The 10,137-nt window shown below is 45.3% G+C and overlaps 1 protein-coding gene across 3 annotated transcripts in view; it reads right to left on the minus strand.

Moving 5' to 3' along the window:
• The window catches only part of TESPA1 (thymocyte expressed, positive selection associated 1), a 35,308-nt gene extending 31,306 nt beyond the window's left edge, over positions 1-4,002 (minus strand). Inside the window, exons 1-2 of one of the 3 annotated variants that reach the window (XM_038577881.1) lie at positions 3,838-4,000; positions 1,158-1,322 (exon numbers count right to left, since the gene is read on the minus strand). The gene's annotated coding sequence lies outside the window, so the exon portion shown is untranslated. Of the gene's footprint in view, positions 1-1,157; positions 1,323-3,837 lie in introns of all 3 variants that reach the window. The other 2 variants (XM_038577880.1, XM_038577882.1) reach the window with 2 other exon arrangements.
• Between the last annotated feature and the right edge of the window lie 6,135 nt (positions 4,003-10,137).

Below are 10,137 nucleotides of genomic sequence, written 5' to 3' on the forward strand. Positions count from 1 at the left end.
GAGTGAAGGAAGTGTTGCTTTCTTTGGTTATTAGCATAGTTTTCCTTCCTAACTCCAACTAGATTATGAAGCAGTTTTGCCTTTGTCAGGCTTACAGAATGGCTTAGCAGCAAAGGTCCAATTAGGTTCTGGTCGAGAGGAAAAAGTCAGTCTACCTAGAATCGCATACTTCTCTCAGATTGTTGTGATTCAGGTCACAGAACATTTGGTTGTGTCCTATGCCATTGTGCCATTCAGAATGATGGTTCTAGGGCAGCACAGACAAATCAGAGTTGACACCAGTGATAGCCCCTTAGCCAGGTTCTACAAGTATATGGCATTGAGTTTTGGGGCCAGTCTGGGAACCTTGTGGGAAGAGCTGGGGTAGTTGGGTTGGTCATGGGCACTCAGTGGGCTTGGGGCAATTGATATTTACCATAATTTGGTATGGAAATATTTTAATAAATCATTATGGGTCTACTAATTTGTACCTGCCAAATATCAGCTCTGCATATAGGTATCTCATGGGGATCTTTTCAAGAGGCCCAGAAAGGATGCCCAACTCTTGAAATGGAAAACTATAAAAAGAACAAGGGCCTGGAATCAGAGTTAGCCTTGTTTGGAATCACAGTTCTATCTACTTTCTGCTTATGTGTCCTTGGTAAAATCACCTGTCCCTTCTAAACCTAAGTTTCTTCATATCTAAAACACATAACATGCAATTTGTTGGGCTATTAGAGCTAATATCAGGTGATGTGTTGAGTCCCTGATATATATAGGAAGTGCTTGATAAATGATAGCAATTATTATTATTAATCCTCCCTCAGTCTAAACCATTCACTAAAATCAGAACATTTTCAGGAATAAGAGGGAAGAAGGAGTGAGATGCAGGATATGGCAGCTGGTGTAAAATCCAGATGGGAAAGAGAGATGGTGTTGAGCAGAGATGAAACACAAACAGTTAAGTAGCTCCTTCCTTCTTACTTCATGCCTAAAAGGACCCGAGAGAGCATCTAATCCCAGTCATTCATTTCAAAAAAGAGAAGGGGTGGGGATGGGAGAGAGAGATAGACAGAGAGAGAGGTTGGGAGGGAGAGGGAGAGAGAGAGGGGAGGTAAGAAGGAGGCTTATCTGAAATCACATGGAATATTAAGGTTATAAGTGGGACTGAAACTCACAAGTTCTAAGCCCCAGGTCTGTGCTTCTTCCTTTACATCACACGACCTTCCTCATGGCGCCCTGGTTTCCACTCGGGGCCTCCTCCCAGGAACAGGTATCAGACAGGCCTCTCTTCTTTTCTGTCCTTATTGTGCCTACACCCAAGCAGAGCCTATAAACTGGGACTAAGAGTGAAAACAAGCGTGGGAGGAGAGAAGAAGGACACAGAGTTTCCATGATGGGGCCCACGAGACGTGCATCTTATCCGCATTTACAGCCAAGATAGACACACAGCACCACTATTGCAAAGGGCTGTGGGAAATCCCAGGACAGCCATTCCGCTCTAGATAGGACAAACCACCTCAAGCCAGGTTGGCTGCACCCCCTTCCACTATGCCCCCGACCTGTAATATGCTCTCACGTTCCTCCATAGATAGGAAATACATTCCTAATTTCTAGTTCTCTTCCATGTCGCTGCAGTTGGGAAGACCTTCAGAGCAAAAATTCCCCCAAGTGTAGCATTTGAATATTCTGAGACGTCTATGGTCTAAAGCAGCAGCTCAATCTATTTCAGGGAAATAATATTTTTTGATAAATAATATGAAGAAAAATTCCAAGGAATGAATAGAACTATTTTTACCCTCTTTCTCCCCCAGATAATTTCAGCTGAACAAATACTGGAAGAAGACCGTCTAAAACCTCTTCCTCTCTCTTTCCCTTTCTTCCCTATGCCCATCTCCATGGTGTGAATGAGTTTTATGGAAGGCTCATAAAGTGCCATGGGAGACATTCAAGTTATACATTTGGAAAAGGGTAATCCTGTGCTCTCAGTGCTGAAAGAAACTAAATTTTTCACCTGGATGGGCTATAGAGACAGCTGGACTAAGAAACATCCATCCATCCGTGTCCTGGTTTGCAGATGGCTTGGGCTGGAGATACGAGTGAGGGTGAGTGGAGTTCTCAGTTCTGTGAATCCATATCTTCCATTTTTCAGTCCTTTTTTCCATGGTAATATGGCACTTTCCCTTATGTGCTCATTTTAATTTTACTCCCCTCCCCCCCACAGTTATCGACACTCTCCCTTCTCAGAATCTGTGTTTAAGTCCTTTCCGCATTGAGCTTGGGTATGGGCAGGGCTCAAAGCGTACAGAACACTTGTCAATGATCAAGTAGCATTAAGGGTCTGATCTTTTTCCGTTGCTGTAGCCCATAGTGGACCCATGATTCATGATCTAAGCTGGGACCAAACTTCCTCTCCATTCTCTATTAGAATACAAGTCATAAACCCTAACTAAAAAGAAGGACTAAAAAGGACTGTGTTGATTCCCATGGCCACTACATAATGCTTAACCCCAGGGCTCTATCCTCGTTTCAGGGGACTGGGAGACTTATGAGAAGGGGGTACTAGTAGGGCTGTCAAGAGTTTCTAAACTCCCTGGGATGCCCTTGAATAAGAAATACTTTGTTAGATCTGTTTCTGTCCCTCTTGTTATATCTTCCGCCTGTTCTCTCTGATAATATTCTAGTAGCGAGAGATAATAAACCTGGCCTCCCCGCCCCCTAGTAATGCTTCCTGTTCTGGGAGAATCACACCAGATCTTCAGCTCCAATCACTCAAGCCCAACAACTGTTAAGTCTGCAGCTTAGACACACAGGTGGAAGGCCTCCAGCCTCCAACTCCAACCTCCCATCCTCAGCACTGCTACATACTGCCTGTCTAGGCAGCCGTTTGTGACCGAGTCACTAGTACTTATAAGTCCTCATGATCTTATCAAACCATTTCTGTGGGGCTCTTTTATCTTATCATTGTTCTGCGTAGGCACCTGCCTCCTCTCCACCCACTGGAAAGCTCTGTAGCACAGCAGGGACCTGGGAAAACCCCAGTGTAGAGGATCTTTCCACTCCTCTACCTTCTCCAAAAGTCATGTAGGTGGTAACAAGCTCAGCCTGGCTACCGCTAAGTCAAGGGATGTTGGAGGAGCACAGACCCACCCCACGTGAGTCGATACAAGTCATTAAGTGGTCGACATATCCGTATATCCACCTCTGAGATGCACAGTCTGAAAAACAACCCTGACAGCTGGTTGCCTCTCTTGAGTTGTGCAGTTAAGCAGGCCTGGCATTGTCCAATCATGTGACCTCCCCCTCACATCTACTACCAATATATCTGGCTGTAGCTCATCTCCTCACCAGCCTTCTTCTGCAGCTTTGGAGAAAAGCAGTCACACTCACACAAAGCAGCATTGATTTAGGCTAGGTAATTTCCACTAGTTCACAGTTAGGAGCACTAGAATGGGACCTGCAGTGACGTGAGAAATGTATCTCCCTGAGGACCTTTCGAAGTTGGAATCAGATTGAAATTCCAACACAAGGGAGTATAGCAAGATGCGGAGAGGAGCTTCCCACGTGAGAAAGGTGAAAAGTTCCTAGATATTAATTCAGGCCATCAAAAGAACCCATGTTTTGTGGCCCTATATAAAATATCTGTCCAGTAAATGGGAAGAAATAAAATAATAATAATAATAATAATAATTTAAAAAGATAAATAAAGGGACCTTTTTGTTCTGAGAAGCACGGTGATGAATTTTTTAAGATCGGAGTCAGAGATGTGGGAGATTTTCTCCTGATTTTTCCCTTTTCCTCCCAGCTCCACCCCAAATCGGTATAGTCTTAAAATGGAGGTGGAAATCATATACTTACCTGCCCGCAGGTAGAGAGCAGAGTTTGAGGGTGAGCTGAGGTCAGCAAAGCCGGGCCAAGCCCTTCCCAGGTATCGGGATCTGAGTGAGGACAGTGACAAAGTATCATATTGCATGTTGTACCTTTCTCTCTGTCCTCATTCAACTGCTGTTGCCCGCTCAGAAAGGGGAAGCGGAAATGAGAAAACACACACACACACACACACACACACACACACACACACACACACAGTCGTAGTCCCCGCCTCCCACCCCAGCCACATCCTCTGCTCTAGCTCCGGAGACAGAAGAACAAAAGATCTGAAGTCACTGTGCTCACCACTAAGGAGCCCTTCCTGTCAGAGGCCTGCCTGGGTCTTTATCAAACAAGAGATAGTTTCCTATTAAGGGAAGGGCACAGCCCGTCTGACGATGTGTGATGCGTGTGTAGGAGTCTTCCTACCCTGTTACTGGAATCTCACCGCTCTGAGAAAGCTTTCTGTCCCCAGGAGGAGGAGGGGTGTCGACAAGTCATCTCACATTTATCTCAGAGAAAGTGCTCGTGGCTCTAGCACACACTTGAGGCAGCTCTAAGCCAAAATGGATCAGTTTGCATAACTCTTTCACACTCTGGTAAATTCTCTACAAGCCTGTTCTCAAATCCTGCCGTGCCACTGTGGGCGACCTCTTTCGGGGTTGACTTATCAGCCCTTGTTTTAATGTTCAAACCACTTTGGAGTTTTTCTAAATAAATAAATACATGGATAGATCATTGCTTTCCCGAGGAATTTTTAAAGCTGAATTTATTTTACTTTTTTATTTTTATAAATTTATTTTTTATTGGTGTTCAATTTGCCAACATACAGAATAACACCCAGTGCTCATCCTGTCAGGTGCCCCCCTCAGTGCCCGTCACCCAGTCACCCCCACCCCCCGCCCTCCTCCCCTTCCACCACCCCTAGTTCGTTTCCCGGAGTTAGGAGTCTTCATGTTCTGTCTCCCTCTCTGATATTTCCCACTCATTTCTTCTCCTTTCCCCTTTATTCCCTTTCACCATTTTTTATGTTCCTCAAATGAATGAGACCATATAATGTTTGTCCTTCTCCAATTGACTTACTTCACTCAGTATCATACCCTCCAGTTCCATCCACGTCAAAGCAAATGGTGGGTATTTCTCATTTCTAATGACTGAGGAATATTCCATTGTATATAGACCACAGCTTCTCTATCCATCATCTTTAGATGGACACCGAGGCTCCTTCCACAGTTGGGCTATTGTGGACATTGCTGCTAGGAACATCGGGGTGCAGGTGTCCTGGGGTTTCATTGCGTCTGCATCTTTGGGGTAAATCCCCAGCAGTGCAATTGCTGGGTCGTAGGGCAGGTCTATTTTTAACTTAAAGCTGAATTTTTAAGACTCTGTCACAGCCTGGAGATGCCTCCCGTTTATTGGCTTTCAGTTCCAAGACGCTTTCTTAAACTCTGAAAGTTTGCCCCCACCCCCCACCCCAGTCCTCCCCTGTCGCCCCGACCAGCGTTCAGCATCCACGGCCAGCTGTTTCCCATTCCTCCCGCATCTGCCAGGACAGCTTCCTCTCTTTCCGTCTGAGGTCTGCCATTGCAGCTGTCTCCCGGACCTCTTTGTCAGTCCTACTCTGTTTCCTTCTTTGTAGGAATATTTGTATTTGCAAATATTTATCACAATATTTGCGTACAGGGCACACCTCTAATGTGCTGACTGAGACTGATTCCCGCACACCCGTTCTTTTCTTTCTAATTTTATGGCTGTAACTACAGTTGGGCCCCTTTTTATCGTGTTCCCAAATTCCATCTCCGGTTGACAACGGGACGACTTCGTGGGCGACCCACGGCATGGCTATGGTTTGGTGGAAAGCTGCCCAAGTGAAATTCCTGCTTCGCAAAACAAGTGCTCTCATCATTGTTTTCTTCAAGGACAATAAAAGTAATAATTCTCTTTCAAATATGGACACGCACACACCATTTATTTACACGTAGGGATGATAATGTCTAGCATGTTTCCCAGGACATAGTAGGTGCTTTTTTTGAGAATTCCTTCAACGTCAACAAGTAAAAAAAAACCCAAAACTCAGCATTCTCTTGATCTCTTGATCAGTATTCTTTTTCTGTACAAATTCACTATAAAAACTAAACTAGTAGGGGCACCTAGTGGCTCCGTTGGTTAAGCTTCTGACTCTCGATTCAGGCTCAGGTCATGATCTCTGGATCATGAGACCGAGTCCCGTGTTGGGCTCCCCACTGAGCATAGAGCCTGCTTAAGATCCTCTCTCTCCTTCTGTCCCCTCCTACTCCCTGACGCCCTCTTTCTCTCTCTCTTTTTCTCTCAAAACAAACAACACAAAACAACAAAAAAACAACAAAACCAGTGGAGCTCTAAAAATTCTTTTTAGCCCTAAGCTTCTGAAACGCAGTATTTTCCTTAACAGTTGAGGTATGGAGAGTACGACCTCTACAGGCAGTTTGTAAATGCGGAAGGACATCTTAATTTTCAGAGTGACAGTCAAGCTGCTCCTGGTATTTAGTGCCTGAGGGTCAAAGACGCTAAATGTCTTTGAAGGGTACAGGAGTTTTCATAGGAATGATTGATTGTCTTGGACAAAATGCCAGCCACCATGTTGATAAAGAGTAGGCCTTGACATCAGACTGTACCCTAGGTGGCTGTGTAGTCCTGTGCATAGGATGTAAGATCTCCGCGCCTCAACTTCCTTGTCTGCACAATGGGGACAATGTCCCTAAAGGAGAGGCTGCAAGGCTATAGGAATAAAGGGATGTAAAGTATTTACTCACCACAAATGCTCAACAAATTGCAGCTACTTTTTATGGCTCTTTCATACTGTTCTCAACTTATCCAGCATGCTACGTATCTGTATACACCAGAGTCACTTCAGTCTTTAAGTTAGTCCTTTCTCAAGCAAATTTCTGGAGATTTTTTTGTTGTTGTTGTTAATTAAAAAAAAAAATTGCTCTTTGGGTGAGATTTCTTTTAAAGATTTTATGTATTTATTCATGATAGACAGAGAGAGAGAGAGAGAGGCAGAGACACAGGCAGAGGGAGAAGCAGGCTCCATGCAGGGAGCCTGACACGGGACGCGATCCCAGGGCCCCGGGGTCACACTCAGGGCTGAAGGCGGCGCTGAACCACTGAGCCACCCAGGCTTACCTTTGGGTGAGATTTTTAAAAATGTTTTCTTCTTTACCAGCAGTGGCAGGAAGACATGAATGAAGCCCTAGGAGCTTCCTAGGAGGAGAAGGAAATATGCATATTCTGGATTGGTCGTCTTTCTCCATTGTTATTTCCCTGCCCCACAATCTGTCTCTTTCTCTGTCTCTCTACCTCTCTCTCTCTCTCTCTCTCTCTCTTGCAATCTCTCTCATCTACTGTTCCTAATGTTTGAAGCCATTAAGTGCCTCTATATCCCTGACACTGTAAAGTGCTCTGATCATATGTCACACATGCATCCTGAAAAACAGTTGCCCTTTTGGTGCTAGATGTAGTCCAGGATTTCAGATTTTTTAAATGAAATTTTGCTCCTTCCCCCCCACCCCCGCCATGGGTTAAAAATAAAGACCCTTATACTAAATGAGGCAATGAGTTAGGTGCCCACTGCCTCTGTGGCTCAGCAATGTGGTGCCTCCTGTCATGGCCAGGTTGTCCCTCTGGGCATCCTCCCTTGGACATTAAGGAATCTCAGTGCAAACGCTGAACTGGGGGTAGAAAGGACCCTCCACCTTAACGCTAACTGTATGGTCATTACTTAATTTCAAGGACACCGGTTTCCTCTTCTGAAACATAGAAACATTTTCTAAGATTCTCTCGCCTCTAGGAATTTACGATCTCTACATGTACTGTTGTGCGTTTCTCTCATGTGAGTGCATGTGGAAAATGGAACTGTTAAGCGGCAGACCTTTGCTGAGAAACCATCATACAGGTAATAGCGAATGCACTAGAAAACACCTCTTGTCCATGGCAAAGCCAAGTGAAAACTACTCGAGAATCCTCCAGACAGGTAGCCTGATGGCTGGTAGGTCAGAGCGCCCATGCATCCCTCCAAGAGCTGAGCTGGAGTTGGGTGTGGGTTCTGGAGCCACAGGACGGGGCGCTCGGCTGGCAGCCTGCCCAGACAGATGGGGGCTGAAGCCAGAACAGCTGCTCCAAGAGGCGTCCTGTGGCAGAGACGCTGTGGCTCCCAGCCCTGCTCAGCTCCCCTCCGCCCAGGCCCGGATGCAGGTGATGTGCTTTCATGTCAGTTCTCAGCTTTTCTCCTTTTTCAGAGGCGAGGCTTTGCAAACACCCGCTCTTCACCGTGTCCTGCTCCTTCGCCTTGCTGGGAGCTCGAGCGAGCGTGTCTCCTGCTCATACCAAAGGCTCAAGGGTAGGGAGCACAGGTAGAGTCTTGGGGACAAGGCTGTGGTTCAACCAATGGAGGATTTTCTAGACTTTTTCCAGACAGAAAAGGGTCCACCAAGGTCATCTTTTCCTCCTCTTTGCTTCTATGTTCTGGGAGCTCAGGAGACGATCGGATTTGCTCACTTTTCTAAGACAACCGCTGAGTCACTCAGCTCAGTCATGGGAAAGTCCTTTTTTTCCATCTTGTTCTGGCTTCTCTGTTTGCAAGTCCTGCCATCTGGGGGAGAAATCCGGCACAGGCCTCCGCAGAGGGTATTCCCTCAGAGATCTGGAGTTAGAATTCTATTCAAACTGTATTTTATTGGGTAGTGCTAGAAAGAAGCCAGACCCAAGGGGATGTGAAGAAAGATAATATAAAAAGATGCTTTAGTCTTGTATCAAAAACCTCCTAGAGGGCTTACTTTCCAGTCTGATTAGACAATTTAAGGAAACACGATCAATAAAAGATGAACCTGATTCTAAGGCACAACTTTTCGAAGTTCTTAATAAGCTGATGGGAATGCAACGCTCCTAGAAGGAGAGAGTTTGTAGTTCCCAAACATAGTAGTCTATTTTTATTTTTATTACTATTTTTTTCTGGAGGATCATTCCAAGGAAATTACTTCTGGGAAAATTGTCCTCCACTAAAGCCACTATAGTTGTGTCTTCTCTAGATTAAATAATGACACTTGCGTCTTCCATCATATTCAGATGGTTTGAGCATAAGAAGGTTTGACTGTCGTGTGAGTTATGTTCTTTCTTCTGATCAATTTGTTTAATTTGGGAGCACAGGGCCTCTCTAGGGTCTCAGGTGTGACTCACATCGTGATTGCTTAGGGCTTGACCAGCCCATTGAGGAGGACAGAGCCTGGGGCCCATAGGATGGAGCATAAGTGCAGTGGAGGAGGAAGGAGCTGGGGATGTAGGTGATGAGAGTCAGAGTTCTTCTGTGGCTAGACAAATCCCCTGGACTTGAGGAACAGGAAACGTAGAATAATTTTCATCTTGGTCTCCTCGTCTAGAAGAAAAGAGGGCTTCTAGTAGGGTTCGTCTTTATATCAGGTAAACGGTACAAAGTCAATACTCATGACAATGCCATCACTGGTGGCAGGAAAAGAGAGAGGGGATGAGAGCAAGTAATCTAATTTTTTTTTTAGTTAAAAAGCATTTAAGGGGGATCCCTGGGTGGCTCAATGGTTTGGTGCCTGCCTTTGGCCCAGGGTGTGATCTCTGAGCCCCGGGATCGAGTCCCACATCGGGCTCCAAGCTTGGAGCCTGCTTCTCCCTCTGCCTGTGTCTCTGCCTCTCTCTCTCTCTCTCTCTGTGTCTATCATAAATAAATAAATAAAAATCTTTAAAAAAAAGAAAAGAAAAGCATTTAAGGGAGCACCTGCTTGGCTCAGTCAGTTGAGCATCCAACTCTTGACTTCAGCTCAGGTCCTGGTCATAATCTTGGGGTTGTGAGTCCCATGCCAGGCTCTGCACTGAATATGGAGCCTACTTCAGATTCTCTCCCTCTTTTTCCCTCTGCCCCTCTGCTCTCTCTCTAAATAATAAGTAAATAAAGTTGCCCCACCCAAAAAGCATTTAAAAGAGGGTTAAATCTTGGAGGAATTATGGCATAAGGGCCAGGAGGTTAGTGACCTTGAGGATTTGAGGAATTTTTTAAAGTTTTGGGGTCCAGCACTCTATTATCTTTAAAGGGATAGGCATTAAAGGATACAACAACAGGTAGAAATTGGGGGCTGCTGTAGGTTTGGTGTAAGGGAAAAAATGTAGGGTGAGTATGGGGTCAAGTGTCAAGGTAGAGCATGAACACTTGGGTTACAGTGAGATGGGGCAGGGGGTTAATAGATTGGAGGGAGAGTGGCTCTTTTCTAAGCCCAGGGAAGCCCT

The sequence above is a fragment of the Canis lupus genome, chromosome 27 (genome assembly GCF_011100685.1).
Source record: "Canis lupus familiaris isolate Mischka breed German Shepherd chromosome 27, alternate assembly UU_Cfam_GSD_1.0, whole genome shotgun sequence".
Classification (NCBI taxonomy): Eukaryota; Metazoa; Chordata; class Mammalia; order Carnivora; family Canidae; genus Canis; species Canis lupus.